Raw genomic sequence first — 16,977 nt, 5'->3', positions numbered from 1 at the left:
TTTTGTCTGTATGCACCCCTAGATATTTACAATGTCCACACTGGCCCCTAGTTAGAGACGGGATTGTCCAAAATGTCTTTTTTTGTTTTTTTGTTATTGTTTTTGTTTAGCAGTGATGGACAATAAGGATTCTTCTGGAGACAGAAACTGGGCTGTGCCTTCTGGTCAGCTCTAAACATGCCTGCCCACAAAAAAAGCTGGTAAAAAATGTGATGCTACACGGATCCAGGGTGAGATGCCCCCGGATCTGACCTCCACTGCCTGATCTCCATTTTCATGTGACTCCTTCTTCAAGTGGGCCGCTTTCAGCCAGCGGACTAAACCAATAGCCATCAAGCTTCGCTGTTTCTCTTAGTTCTTGAAAAGTTTACCTCTTTCAGCCCAACATTTCTCATTCGCATGAAGTTTTCAGATGTCAACAGCAATTGCACTCATTTCAAGTCACCATTAATATGTAAACGTTACACAGTTCTCTTCAAAAGGTTTAATTTTCAGCTCAGAAGTAGACACTCGTACTTGCCAGAGGGGTCTCATTAATAATCATGCGCTCGCAGAAAGAAAAGTACTCCATTTATTTGATGTAACTGCTGCAGCTTTTCTCAAACCTGCCTGACCAAAGTTTACTCAGACCAAACTCAGCATTCATTCCTCTTCAAGGGTGAAACCTGCATTCAGTAGGTATGCCATAAGTAAGAATAATAAGTAAGAATTTGGATTGTTTGACAGCCTACAATTTCCGTCAGTGTTGGATTCTTATAAACAAGATTTTATGGTCAAGTTCTTTTGTATTTCTGAACCCTGTGCCTTTAAGAACAGTGCCTGTTGTAAGGTGATTAGGTGTACACAGCAGGCAGTACACCAACAGTGGGGGCATTTTAGGAAACTAAAGTCTCACTTTTTCAGAATCAGACCCTTCCAGCTTGAAGGCTGTGGTTTCAAACCGTCACCTTACAAAGGTACAAAGCAGGCCAATGGCCCAAAATACCTGCTCTTCTTCTCTTTGAAGTGTTATTACCTATTTGGCCGTCAGTGTTTTTTTGTGCAATTGTTTTCTTTTATGTTTCTTTGCGGTCATATTAGGTCATTTTGAATATTTACGAAATGTATTTTGTTCTATTGTTGGACATATTTTTGTGATCAGTCTTTTATTTAACTATTTTCATTTATTTATCTTTTCTTGTATTTTTGTTGAACTGGTTTAAATTCAGTTGGATCAATCACAATATATTCTGCCTCCCGTATCAGCCAACCCCGCTTTCAATCCATCACTGGTTGATGGAGCCTTCTCCACATTATGGGATCTATACGTAAGCAAAACATCTGGATACTTCAGGCTCGGTAAAGTCGTCTTTACCAAAACAGCAATTCTTCCATTATGTATCCGTAGCTTTGTTTAAAATCGTGGTCCCCATTTCCCCAACTTTCCTATTTCTGACCAATGAGTGCGTAATGAAGGACGTGACCCGCCTGTGTGGGGATGGCAGGGGCTTGATCACAGTTGGGATTGAGATTACTATAACTCTTGGCAAGTGGGATTTTGGTGAGGTGAGCACAGTGTAGGATCATAACACCATGTCTGGTTCAAATAGATGAAGAATGGACTCCATGTAGACTTCATACCTCCTCTGGGAAGGGACCTCCTCCTCCTCCTCCTCCTGCTCTTCCTCCCATTGTTGTCTGGTGTGGGGAAGTTGAGTGAAGTGAAAACATAAAATGCTTTAGGTGTAATTTCATGCTCCTCTTGAAAGTTGGGGATATTTGGCTGGCAGGCGAATTGTCATGATGAACCTGAAATGCTCTATAAGTTTCAAAGGAGAACTTAATGTGACCTTCTCTAAACATCTGAACGTACGTGTCCGTCTGTTCAGTGTTCCCTCGACCGCAGTGTGCACGAGCGCTCCACTTAACCGAACACTAACTGCTCTATTTGGGATCTTCCTCCCATTTTGTCACCCCACAGTAATCAGGCAGATTTTGTAGCTTTGTCCTCACATCAGCACAACATTCAATTCTGCTGAAGTGGAAGTCAACTGTGCCTCCCACCCACACCTCCTAAAAGACATACTTAACTTCATTAAACAGGAGAAGACCAGATGCACATTAAAGAGTTTAGTTAGACAATATAGATGGAGATCTTTCTTTACACCTGCCCATCTTGGGAAGAGGAGGACGTACTTCCTCTCATGGTGTCATGTGCCAGAGCAGAGCATACCTTGGGAGGGCATACCTTGATTGGGATTGGCTCAAGCCCTGATGACACTTTATAGGGTTTGATTTCTGGTTCGCTTGTGGTCACACACACTTTTAAAAAATCTAAACAAGCCGGATAGAGAGATGATCATTCCCAGTTATGGTGATACGTATTACTGTTGGAAAATCTTTAGAAAAATAATTTTGCATAATATGACCCCTTTAAATTTACTTTTGAACACATTTACAGCTTTTTCAAATTTGCGTGAAAAGAGAAAATAATTGCTAATGTATTTTGTGCTGAGAAGAATTGTAGTTCAATCATACTGGCAATGGTACCACAGTAACACAAATACAGTTACACAACTGCAGTAACACACAGCATTAAAATGCTGATACAAAGAACAAGTTCCTCTAAAGCACATGTGTCAAACTCAAGGCCCGAGGGGCCAAATGTGGCCCGCCACGTAATTTTATCTGCCCCACGAGGGCTTAAAGGTCTGATTGTCTTAATAACTACCTTATTTTTTCCAATAGACGCGCAGTGCACAAGCGCAAGCCTTAGGGTGCGTGTCTATTGGGAACATGTGAGCGCAGGTTCAAACTTTCTATAAACTATGGTAATTACATGTGCCTTTGTTGACACGGAAGTAGTTCTGCACTTGGCGAACCCCCCATAAACTACATTTCCCACAATACACGTCGATTCTATTAATTTTATAACACTAAAGATGTAAATTTGTAGTTTTGCTACAATATGGCACATTTACAATTTGTGTGCAATTTGTATATGATTGTTCATTAGTGTGTTGTCCCAATGAAATAAATAAATATAATATTACCCTTGAAGATTGCAGTGTATAAACATCAATGCAATTTTCAAACAAACGATCTCAAAATGTCCAGGAAGAGAAAACTTGATGCAGATGAAAGGCTGTTTCATGAACGATGGGAAGGCGAATACATGTTTGTGCTTCAAGGAGAAAAAAACGGTCTTTTGTGTTCTGAGGCGTGTCGGTTGTCAAAGAGAACAATATAAGTCCACATTCTGACGCCAAGCACGGAGGTAAGTCTCCCAAAGTTAGACTTAATAGAGCAACTAGCAAATATATTTTTTTATATCTATGCAAATGCAAAAGGAATATTTGTAATATGAATAAGTTATTAAGTCAGAGTTATTACATTTAGCTACATTTATACTGTCTTACAGTTACATTTGGCCCTTTGAGGGCAGCCATTATGCTGATGTGGCCCTCGGTGGAAATGAGTTTGACACCCCTGCTCTAAAGTATCGTCACAAAGGACATTTTAATGTGGTGCGATGTGATTATTGTGTGAGTTTTGAGGAGGAATTCCTTCTATATGGATTCAGTGTGCTTTAAAGGACCCCTGATCCCCAGAGCCCCTGGAATCTGCCCTCTCTGTCACCCATCCATGTGTCTATTGACTGGGAGGACAAGCATACTAAATGAGGCCAGTTTAGAGAGTCTCACCGGACTCCTCTCATCTGTGTATTCCAACAAGGCGGTGCTTCCCCTCTTCTCCAACCTCCCACCTCTCTCCTTCTTGACATCTCATTGATCTCCACTCATCATATTGTTTTATACCAGGCCAAGAAGTCACTGTCGTTGAACTTTCTGAATAGGAGCGCAAATCAATACCGTTCCTTTCTCGTCTCTGTCCTCCTCCTCCTCCTCCTCACCCTCAACCTCAAACCTTCCCTCCTGTGCCCTCCACTTTCCCAAATCATGGTCTTATCAATACTTATCTACTCGGGGCTCCAAACCGTCTGCTGGCACAGCTGCTTTGGGGCCCTGGAGTGGACGAGGCTGGAATAAAAAGCTCTCTTGCCAGCAGAAGATAGGTATATTTAGCAGTTAGCCATTAGCAATACCCATTGATTTGAACCTGGGTGGAGAGGGATTGAAGTAGCAATATACCTCAGAATATTGTCTTTTTTTTGCGGGGGGGGGTTCTTATGCCTGTGGATGTATCCTCGTATTGCCTGCAACAGCATTAAATCCTGCCGGCCGACTGTAATGACTGGAAAATGAAAAGGAGGTCAAGGGTTGAGGCTGAGCTTCAGAACATTAAGCGGCTGATCAATACGCGCTTGGGTTTGCCTGGTCGCATTAAGTAGCACATCTGATAAGCCCCGTGCTTGTCGATGCTCGGCCCGTATCATTTAATTATGCTCTGGTGTGTTCCGAGCAACTCACCTAATTCATTAACATTAAGGAGAGGCGGCACTCGCTGTGTTTTCTGTCGGCTTCTCTTCCACGTTGATCACACTGATACACCGTCCCTGCAGAAACATCATGTTCAATTAAAAACAGGGCTGCTGCACTATTGATCATAGCAATTGATTAAGAAAATTGAGCAGACATAAACGGAAACACAATAAACTACCGTTTGTACAGTTTACGCAGGATGTGATATGTTTACAGGACTTAGGGGCTCATACGATGACAGATTTTTTTTAAACAGTCTTTTTCATCAATTCATCAACCTCTGAGTGCTGATCTACAGTTTCTTCGATTTTGAAAGGAGCATTTTCTTTCCACTCAGTCATGTGATTTTTTTCTGAATTATGTTGGAGCGATATGAAAACAACATAATTAAAATTTTATTAAAATGATTCTACTATACTAAAGTGGAATGAAGAAGTTTCTGCAACGTTTGACAACATTTCTGATTGAAACAGCATTTTTTCTCCAATTTCAACCAAACATGATTCATTTAGAGTCACAAAAGACTTTTAACCTTTAAAATGAACAGAACACAGCTTTTGAACTTGGCTATATACATTTGTTCAGTGGCGTCTGGTGAATAATTTCTTAGGTTCAATATTATTATTCAGTTTCAACCAATTTTAACTCCATTTAAATACAATGTGTTTATAAAGCACACTGCAACAATCTTGCCTTTATAGATTGAGAGAGGCCCCCGGTGATGAAAACGCTTGTGCTGTTAAACAGCGAGTGAATAGAGAGCACTTATTGAGATCAAATGCTTATTAACATACTTGTGAACAAATACAAGCAGATTCTTCATTACTCCCTTTTAAAATATTTTAAAATTAATGTGTTTTGGGGCTGGTTTACTGGAAATGACAGTTTGCCTGAGTTTATGTAAAACTAAATCTCAAGTGTATTTTCACCAACATATCAATCCATCTTTCAACACATTTCAGAATTGTGACTCAAAACAACTTGCAGAATAAACTGTGCTTTTTTTAAGCTCTTAGATTTTACGTCATTATTAGGTATGAACTAAACATTTATAAACATTGACAAATCTGGACACATTTGCAAAATTCTAAACTCAATTATGTTTGTGTGCATTTAAAAATAACTATAATGGAGAAAGTTGAACCTGACCTGCAGCTTTTCAGCCAACTTTCTCCTTTCAAACGGGTGAATTAGAAGAGAAGTGACAGAGTTAATAATCAATTCAATTCAACTTTATTTATATAGCACCAAATACAACACAGTCATTTCTAGGTGAAATACAGAGAGAAACCCAACAGATCCAGCAAGCAGAGTGACTGTGGAAAGGAAAAACCCCCTCCAACAGGAAGAAAGCTTCGAGAAACCAGATTTTCTGCTTGCCGGTTGGGGTGAGGGGATAGAGGAGAGGAGAAGACAGACATACAGACAGATTGTGCGAGAGACTCAAAACACTGGTTCAGGTAGGGTAGGGATAAAGACCCTGGGTCGGGCCAGGGGGTGGGAATTCAAATCCTGGTTCACGAGAAGATGGAGTCCATGAGGAAGGACACTCGGGGGCGTGTCCGTGGAAAGTCAGCAGTCAGTTTCAGACAGTCAGAGACTCGCCGCACGTTGTCTCCATCACCACATCTCTTAGAAACACGTGAGAACAAACCAGAACTAACTTTAAGCCAATCGGAGAGGCCCCAACTCTCGAACATGATATGATGGTGATTGGTTTAATTTCATGACACTCACTCTTAGTGTTGATCAGTAATTGGTGAAAACGTGACAAAACACCGCAAGCTTTGCGTGGATTTCATAGCACCCCAGGCTGCTCACACACACACACACACACACACACACACACACACACACACACACACACACACACACACACACACACACGCACACACACACACACACACACACACAACTAGAGACAGAGAGAAATAAGGAAATCCTCTCTTTTATTGAAGATTATATTTAGAAAATGAAGCCAGTACAATTCAGGGCCCATTGTTTGTTTGTCGGCAGAAATGTGTTGACATTATTACTATTTTTTAATTAGATATTCTATATATATAGTACTTTCAATCTCTCTATCTCTCTATCTCTCTCTCTATCTCTCTATCTATCTATCTATCTATCTATCTCTCTATCTATCTAAATAGTTGTGTGTACTTGCAATCTTTAATTAAGCAAAATGGTAAAAAATAATAAAAAATTACAGGCATTTTGAGCCACAAGAAGACGAATACACACTTTATGTTTTTGAAGTTCAAAATCAATGAAAACATAAATTACACTATGGACAATACCATTATCTCCACTTTGATGATGATATAGTCACCCAAACTAGAAAAATAATTGACGCTTTTGTTTAGTTTGGATATAAACTTTAAGAGCAAAGGCTTTAATCTTCAGAGCCTGCTTTCCTAGTTTGTCACGTTCTGATCAAGTTTCATGGTCACCAAAGTGTTGGATGCAGAGTGAAGAACTCAATGAGAGAAGTGAGGGAGGGTTGAAAGAGGAAGTGTTACAGGCTGTACTGCTTTCAGTCTGTATCATCCACCAAACACTGAACCAGGCAGCACAGAAAGAAAGGCATCATGTCTTGGAGTCTGCGGGGTTAAAAAGTTTTGTGAACTCATGAAGCCAAGGAGCAGCCCTCTGGGAATTCAGTATGAACCACCTAATGAGCCGGGCGCGCCCTCAGAGAGAGGGTAGGGAGCTCAGTCACCAGGGAGGAGGAGCTCGGAGTCGAGCCGCTGCTCCTCCACATTGAGAGGAGCCAGCTGAGGTGGCTTGGGCATCTGTTTCTGATGCCCCCCGGACGCCCCCCTAGGGAGGTGTTCTGGGCTTGTCCCTCCAGTAAGAGGCCACGGGGCAGACCTAGGACACGCTGGAGGGACTATGTCTCTCGGCTGGCCTGGGAACGCCTTGGTGTCCCATGTGCCGGCCATTTTGATTTTCTGTGACTTTCCAGTTGGATTACTGCTTCATTTGTTTGGTTTGTTTGGATCCTTTTTTTTTCTTCTAAATAAACCTTTTTGAACTCTACCTTCGTGTGAAAGTCTGCATCTGGGTTCTGCCAGTGTTGTGGCGCTGGCACAAAATATTGTCTTGGAGATTACGCCACACGCAACAAAGCTGATAGAGCAGGATCAATCTTGAAGTGTCCTTGAGCAAGATACCCAACCCTAAACTGCTCCCTGTGGATGGACTGAGCTCCATCGCCTCCATCGGTGTGTGAATGGGTGAATATGGGGAACATTGTAAAGTGCTCTGCATACTGTTAAAATCTGTGGAATAGCACCATAAAATATGATCCATTTACTTGAGAAACAATTAGAACTGGACATTTTCATGAATTTCTAAGCTGCCCGGCATTAACTGGGCAGGATGTGAAAAGTGGAGAACATAATGACAATATAAGATATCATGCTCCATTTCCCATCAGTACTTTCATTAGGATCATCTGTTCTTTGTAAAATCGAACAATTAGTCGGTAAATATGTGTGTTGTTTATTAGAAGAGCTCTGCATCTTTATTATACAAGAATACAATTAACAACATCCTGCCTGCCACGGAACAAAGTTAAAAATAAAAGTAAAATAACAACATGTTTTCACATTTTAAAAATTACACTGATTGTTCCAATGCAGCTTGAAATTACAGGTCAAAGCCATATTGCCTTTTTGTCACTGATTGCCCCAGCAGGGGGTGAATTAAGTATAGAAGGCAGCATGTTTACTGATAAGTTGGATTTTGATTGCAATTTACTGAATAAACATCATAAAATATATACAAAATAACTTTTGAGTCATTATTCGAAACACCAACACACTTTAGTTTCGATTGAGGATGAAGGCATGTCAGTCAACATCATCGGACTGGAACGTTCGAAGACTATTGATTGAGATTGGGTGGTCCGTCTGATGTGTGTAATCACATTTCCCAGTCACTTTGAACCACCTATATTGTTTGATCTGAACCAGCGTCTCCGCTGACGCCTGTCTAGCTTTAGTTTGTGCTCCTCCAGCACCTTGATGACATCAAACCAACCCTAACCCTCACTGTTCATGCTAATGTTTGCTTGTGTCGCTATTATCTGTTTACGATTCTTTTTGTTGTAACTAACACTGTAAAAATAATGTCATAAGCATTATCTGGTCTGGTAGAATATCAGACTCTATAGCAGATTTTCTTTTTTATGTTTGTTGGATTATTGGATATTTATTGGATTTTCACACTGGGAGACTAAACCGTGGAGCTGACACAGTAACAATTCAAATTCAGATCAGAAAACGACTGGAGTCAGAACTTTTCTCAGGGTTCTCATCCCGTACAAACAACTCACATCATTAACTGAGTATTTTCCTGCAAAGAAACATACGTTTTCTGTATTCATTTGGGGTATGAATGGAGTTTTGATGGTGCATATTCAGTTGGATCTCAATCTTCTGAATGAAAGTACTGCTTTTGTGGTGCTTTTCAGGTGTAATGAAAAGTCGGGACTCTGAGGTTCATTCGGAAGTTGTATTCGATCCTCAGATGTCAGAATTCAAACATCCAAGTTTCATGTCAGAAACCTCAAGGAATCCAAACAGTGACTTTAACATGCCAGTGGGTGTAAAGACAGTTTTAATGTTATTTTAATGACATTTAAACATGCAGAGGTTTGTTGGTACCAATTCAATGACCATTTCTCTCCAATTAGCCGTTGTACACGCTACTATTTGTCTAATGTTTATAGTTATACTCAAAAAAAGCCAGGAAGAGATCAACTTTTCTCAAAACGTCGATTCACACCACTTCCTTAAGGAAATTGTGTCAATGTCACATTAGTGCCATCCTCCTCCCTAAACTCTTTACTCACATCTTCATACTGGAACTCCTGCCTGCCTGTGCTGCTGGTGTTATAACCATTATAGGCTGCTCGAGGTCACCACAACAATGATCCTGTATCTGTAGCTTAGACTCACTGCGTCATATTTATGCCACCCCTTGAATTGTAACTGCAATCTGCAGAATATGTAGGATCACAATAACATACTCACTATTCCAAATAGTAAATGAGGCTCAGCTTCTAAAACACCATTTTTATAATTAGTTTCATAATAGATAAGTATGCACTTGACACACCTATAATAAGACTGCCATCAAGCAATGGAATTCATTCAATGATCAGAAAACAAAGCAAAGCGGCCCATTTCCAAGTGTTAAACTCTTCCTTTGATGTGATGCACACAGTCTGGGCTCTGACAAACCGCATTAAAAGCAGCTTCAATCAAACAGTAATTACAATGCCTTCCACGAGACAGGTCAGATTTCAGCAACTGAGGACTTTTAATGAGTCCTAATTAATGACAACATTTGCTGAGACAGTTGCTGTAGTTACTTTAATGACTGATGCTGGTGGTCTTGTAGGTACAAAGACCCTGGGGATTTAGAATGGGAGGGGAGCAAAGGGACTTTATTAAACTGATGAAGAAGCTTGACAGTAAATCCAATTGAGCTCCACGGCCCAGCCAGAGTTATTGGTTTTCTGCTTCTTGGCTGGCATTATCTGGGTGTGCTCAGCACCCAGGGAGCCGTTTAGGTGGTTGGGAAAAATAAATCCCAGATAGCAGTGGGCATTATAAGGCAATAATGCTTAAACAAGTCCATTCCTTTCTTTTCATTAATAGAATAGTGTCCCAGCTCTGTCATGCACATTGCTATTATTATTATTATTTTTTTTTTGTAACAGACACAGTTGCCTTCTTTCATTCCATTGTTGCAGTCGAACATTTTAGTCATGATTAATGGATGCTTTCTAAAGTGAGAGGAACTCGCCTCCAGCTAACTGGAACCCGTTAGAGAAGCTCTCTCAGATAACTGCCCTCCCTTCTCGCTCCAGTGTGCTGGGGGCAGATCTATCACCCCCCCCCCCCCCCCCCCCACCCCACTATTACGGGATGAGATTGTAGCGAGCCAGTTTTAAATAGCTAAGCTGTTATTGCTCTGTCTGTGGGATGGGTGCAGGTGGGAGCTGGCATTTACCTCCACACAACCACTCATTTAAAACCCAATGAAAGAGGGAAAATGCTGAGCAGAATGTTCGGTGGCGGAGGGAACATCTGTGATACTCTTCTTCTGTGTGTGTGTGTGTGTGTGTGTGTGTGTGTGTGTGTGTGTGCGTGCATGCGTGCGATGTGGATGGGGGGGGGGTCCTGTTAAATGCTATCTTCTGCATATGACTGCATATGAATCTGAAAGCTGTGTCTTTCTTTTGACTATATGAATTACCAACTACCATTGTGCTTGAGACAAATGAACACGTTTGTGCAGGGGATCGGTGTACTAACCCCTCCACATGGTGACTACCGTCTTTACCTGCAGTTTCTTTTCTTTTTCTAGACCTAAAAATAAATTGCCACATTAAACAGGTTTAGACTATATCAACTCTGATGGTGTTCAATCAACAGTAAAGCTGATTTAATTAGAGCCACAGTGATGCTGTTTAATCCTCTCACACAGCTCATGGATCATCTCCATCAGATGATGGTGCTCAATACCTGAAGCAGTTAGAGGACATGGAGAAAACATTTACAGTATATTTTGATAAAATGTACATGTACAAGTGCAACTGCACTTCTGAAAATACATTGCAAATGTTTTATTTCCATTTCATCCACAAAGTGGAACCCTTTTGTTTTTTTTGTTCTTTTTCAAAAAAGAGAAAGAAGAGAAAGAAAAAAGAAAGACAAAAAGAAAAAAAAAGAAAGTGGAACCCTGCTTATTAACTCATCACCACCAAACAACGAGTTCAACACATTTTAAAACCCATTAAAGACCATTTTAAAAAGTCAGTGTTTATTTTTTACCAATTCTTAAAGAAAGAGTCTAATTCAATCTGTGGTAGTTTTGATATTTCATTTCTGAAACAGGGGCAGTATGGCTCAGTGGTTGTCCTAATCAGAAAGTTGCAAGTTCAATTCCCATCTCCTCCTGTTGATATACCAAGTGTCCTTGATAAATTACTTATTATCCATCCATTTTCTCCCGCTCACGGGGATGGCAGTCTGAGCACCGTCATATTGCACCGATTAAGACCCTTTCCTGCAGGTGGTGAGCCCACAGGAAGGTGGCGCCCAGCATGGGACATGAACCCACTACCTTGAGATTGCGAGTCTCATGCTCTACCAACTGAGCTTGTCGGGGGCCAAAGTTACTTAGTTAAAAAAAAAAAAAAGCTGATGATTTCTCCACGTTCAAGCCAAGTCATCCAGAGTGAACAATAACTACACCTACTTGGATGAGTGAGCCGCTGTAGGTCCTGGGGGTCATCAAGGATCCACAATGCTGTCCTGACAGCAGAAGGATATTCAGATATGACAACACTGGCTCCAGATTCAAACAATTTTCATGGTCTTTTCTTTGCCGTGGCTGGTGTTTGCTGTGTATCCAGATTAGTCACATGATCGCCGTCAATCATTGCAGCAGGGCATGCCAGAAGATGGTTGACACCTTTCTCACCAAGCATTTTTCTGTATATATGGAAGGTGGTCCTGATCAAAATGACCTTTTTGAGTCACTTTTACTCAAGTCAAGTCAAGTAAAACTCTTTATTTAGTGTGTGAAGTTTTTTTCTTGTCCATCTGAGATTCCAGCAGGTTCAGCTGATATCCAGTCGACCTATTCTGCTTTTTCACTTTTTTCGTCTTGTTGCACATCCTGAAACTCCATCAGCAGGACTTTGATCTGGTTCTGCCTTTTCTTCACATGCTGATATTCATGGATCCTCTGAGGACCCTTCCCAGAACTCCTGCTGTCCTTAGAGCTTCATATCATGAACAGTTGTGGAGCACAAACAATTGCTCTATAATCATTCCTTGTGAAGCATGCACGCACAAGGTTGATCTACCACAGACCCTGCTGCTGTAATGACAGTCAACATTTGACCAATGACAACAGACAACAGATCAGACGGAGACAGAGTATGTGCAGAAAAAGTCCCAGACAGAGAAACTGGAGCTTCATTCAGTGCCATAATATTCAAAATGAGCATGTCAAATTTGACCATGTTGTTGAGGATCAAACTCTGCTTTCTGCAGGATGTTTCTGCCACCAAAGTAACCCAAACCCTGCAATATGAATCAGCCTCTACAACTCAAAGTCAAACCGGATGAAATGATTCTTTATGTGAGATCTCATGTAATACTGACCATGTGACCAGATGTGAGCTTGCAGAGCTAACACAGCTGGTCCACATCTGGAGAACAGTTTGGTTACTCACGTGAACCTCAGTCCCAATGATTGAACCTGTCCATCTCTCGTGGTCTCAGGGGTTATGTCAGCCACCTTTAACCTTGTATGTTAATATGAAGTCCCAGTGTAATAGTCTACTGTCGATGTGAGTTACAGGTCAGCTAAAATAGACTTGAAATACAGTGTGACAAAAAAAATTATAAAATGGGAATCTAATGAGTTCATTTTGATTAATTGATCGCATGAAAAACAACACAATAATAGAATGACCACATTTAGGCCACGTTTACACAGGTTTTTACCCGAGGCTGGCCCACCGCAGGCGTGTGTCGCACCGGAGGCTCCATGAGGTCACTTGGCAGGTCTCCTTCCGCTTCAGCCACAGCCAGTGACTGCTTCTTTCAGCTGTTGCCTCCAGTTCTTTGATGGCCTTCCGTTGTGCTAGACCGTTGATCCCTACCTACATACGTGGATCTGATGGTAAAGCTCATTATATTAGCCTCCATGTTCCACAGCTTGCTCCAAGTGATCTTCCTCCTGTCCATGCCCTCCCACCTCATCCAGCGGCTTGGCTTGGGACACGGCTCTGGCATACCGGTTCACTTCTTCCTAAATCACCCTTCACCTGCGCTCAGCTGCAGTTGCCTTCTGCCATGTGGTTGTTGTTGCACCTAGGCCTCCTCTGCCAACCTCGTCCTGATGCCTCAGGTTGGACTTTGCCTGTGCCACTGCTGTACCTGGCCTCCACTTCCTCCCTGTGGCTAAGGTGGGAACTGCACTACGGACAAGAGGATCTTGGGATTCTGTATAGGTCATTTCAAGTCTTGCCTTAGACCATTTGTACTCCTCCACCAGGCTTGAAATTGGCAGGGAGAGGGCTCCAAGCATCTTTGTACTCCAAGCCACTTCCTCACTTGTACATTCACCAATCTCTCCAGCCGATTGGCGTGGGACAAGGTGACCTCATAGATAGAAATTGGCTACATGAGGCGGGGCAGCAGATCGAACTGGAAGCACCAGAGCTTCGGCTTCCCTGGGAGGGCAGTGCTGTTGATCTTCTTGAGGCCGCTGATCGTATCTTGCCTGAGTTGCTCCAGCTGTATAGAATCTTTGAGATCAGCGTTGTACCACCGCCCCAGGCTTTTGATGGGCTTCTCGAGGATTGTTGGAATTGGCTCGTCATTGATCTGGAACCTCTCGTTGGTAAGCTGGCCCTTGACAACGGAGATACTGCAGGATTTGCTGGGTTTGATGTCCATTCTTGCCCAACTGATGTTTCTCTGGAGTTTGTCCAGCAGGCGTTTGGTGCATACTTTTGTAGTTGTAAATGTCTTAATGTCCTCCATATACACCCTTATTGGAGGAAGCCGCATTCCGTTCTTCAGGCATTGTCCTCCAACCATCCACCGAGATGCTCGGATGATTAGTTCCATCGCTTTGGTGAAGGCCAGTGGGGAGATGGTGTAGCCTGCCATTATTCCTATTTGCAGATGCTGCCAGGCAGTTGTACCAGCCTGAGTTGTGACGCAGAACTGAACATCCTGGAAATAGGTTTTGACCAGCCTTGTGACGCTTTCAGGGACTTGAAAGAAGTTGCAGGCTGCCCACAGCAATTCGTGAGGAAGTGACCCGAAAGCTTTGGCAAGGTCTAAGAAAACCACATGCAGATCCCTCTTGTCCTTCTTGGCCGATTGTACACTAGAAAATCCCCTTATCCCTGCCTTTTGCACTGTGGTGTCAACATAGTTGTTTGTTTTGCAAGAAATCAGAGAGTCTTTGGGCCACAACGCTAAAGAAAATCTTTCCTTCCACATTCAATAAGCTGATTTGTCGGAATTGGTGGATGGTTAAGGAGTTCTTCTTGTTAGGATTCAGGGTACCTCCTGCCCTTCGCCATGCCTTAGGTATGATGCCTTTTTCCCAGGCCACTTTCATAAGCTTCCAGAGAACCTTCAAGGTGCGTGGCATGTTCTTATAGAGCCTATATGGAACTCCGTTGGGCCTTGGGGCTGATGCTGCTCTTGCCCGCTTTACTGTTTGCTCAACTTCAGTCCATGTTGGGCTCTTGTGTCCAACTGGTGCTCGGGTGGTTGGATAGGTGGAATGTCGTTATGATGGTGGCTGGCACATTCCTCTGGTCGTCGGAGTAGGTCTTTCTCAGGTGCTCCTCTAGTTCCCTCACAGTCCTGGTTTTCTCCGTGGCAAAGAGGCCTTTGGTGAACTTGTAGGGGTCTTTGTAGAAGGCTCTCCTTGTTCGCTCTTTCTTCTTATGCCTTCTTATCAAATTATAATCATTCACAGCATTAAATTCTCTTTTCTATAAGGAAACCAAAATATTACAGTTCATGGGTAGATCACCATAGTAATTTCCATACAATACATTTCAAGTTGTGAAAATATTCCATGAGTTTGTATTGCATCAATGAATTCACTTATTTATATTGTCTCTCTTTTCAATGTTTTCTAATATAGGCCTTTTAGATTTTAAATAAAATAAATGAAATAAATCCTTTTTAATTAACAAAATGTACATAAATTACAGCTTAGCTGCCCTTACCTTTTCTAAATGAACTTAAATTGACATTTTACCTTCCTAGTGAAGATGGTTTTATTCTTCAGTTAAGGTGTTTAGCATTTCACACTGTACAATTCATGCATTGTAGAGAATTACAGAATAAGTCAAAGTATAATTTTAACTCAAATCATAAATTAAATGTAAGAATATCCCTCAAAATGTATAATTCACCCTTAATACCATGTGCTCGCGTCTGTACCTCATGGTACTTTCACATACACACCAATAGGAACATGTGGGAGCTCGCTTACCAAGAAATAGTTTTTTCTGGAGAAGCCGAAACAAATAAAAGCTCCTCTTCCTCGGTTCTCCAACCTCTAAAACAAGATTTAAATTCAGGATCTTATCAACCAAATAATTTCTCCATTTTAACACAAATGTTGGGGTTTTCATACCTTTTTCTCTTCTTTTTCTCCCTCTCACTGGAGAAATGAAATGTGCTCCGTCCATAAATTTGTGTTTTTAAGCTAACTAAAATAGCCTAGCACAACACTTCCGGTTTCATAGAAAATAAACTTATATAAATAAAACTCAAGTACATATCAACATAAGATGAAAATAGATAACGATCAGAAACTGTTATTTAACCTCTATTTAGGCAGGTTACATTAAGTTATAAGAATATTGGATGTGCTGTATTTCATTTTTATGACATACGCTAAATTTGAAGAAGATTGGAAAACAAATAGGCTTGCAGTGTTTAACTTTGTGTAATGAATGAAAGTTTAACAGTTTGAATTAAGTCATGGAAGAAATTAAGTTTCCCACTATCTTCTACTTCTTTAGATGCTCTTAATGAGATGAGTTCATCAGCTTGGAGGAAGGTGATTCGGATCTAGTCTGAAGACGATTAATAACAGGAGGTGAGCAACCACACAAATCCTGAGGAATAAAAATAGAAATACACAAGTCTGAAGCTGCCATGAAATATGTGTTTCAGGGAAATTTGGTGTTTCTTTAATGACAGCCACTGACACACTCACTGTGTTGAACCATATAATAAGCATGTGGTTAAAAATAACAAGAGACAAATACAACAGGCCTAATGGGAGAGCTTGTTGGGCAGGTCTGATTGGAGTCAGGGGCGCTATGCTGGCACATTACTGTCTAACAACAGCTGAGGCCCTTCAGGCTGCGCACACACACACACAGCTCATCAAATTACGAAGCAATGAGGTGTGAAAACAGTTACGTTTGACAAAGCAGGAGAAAGTTTCACATCATGTGAGTGTTTCACACATTGAGCCTGCAATGTTTTTCTCCAGCAGCAGAACAAAAGCAGCCTGACGCTTTTGTCTCCTTCAATCTGTTTGAGCTGCTGGCTGAAAGACTGACACACAATGTGGCAACGCTTTATTCTACAACAACGCAGAAGTTCATTACCACTCCAACACAACCATCCACCAGATTGAAGGCGGCTCAGGGATTAGTTGCATCAGCCGAGGTCTCACCTCCCCTGGAAGACGTAGCTTTTCCTTGCTATGGGCTGACTAGGCGAGTGTCGGGGGCCCCAAAACCACCAGGGGGCCCCAAAGCTACATGTGCAGCCTCATCTGAGGAGAATTAAAATGATCTGTCTTTATAAGTGACTGACACAAGCATGACAAGAATGATTGACAGATAAATGAGACAAATACTGCATAGTCATTTAAAAGAATGTGTCCCAGTGCGATGAAAAAAAATTAATAAAAAGGAAACGGAGGAAGAAAAACAGTCAAATGATAATTAAAGGTATAAGGCATTTGT

This window comes from Lipophrys pholis (genome assembly GCF_963383615.2).
Source record: "Lipophrys pholis genome assembly, chromosome: 6".
Classification (NCBI taxonomy): Eukaryota; Metazoa; Chordata; class Actinopteri; order Blenniiformes; family Blenniidae; genus Lipophrys; species Lipophrys pholis.
The sequence above is the reverse complement of the archived record's forward strand: the minus strand, read 5'-3'. Positions refer to the sequence as shown.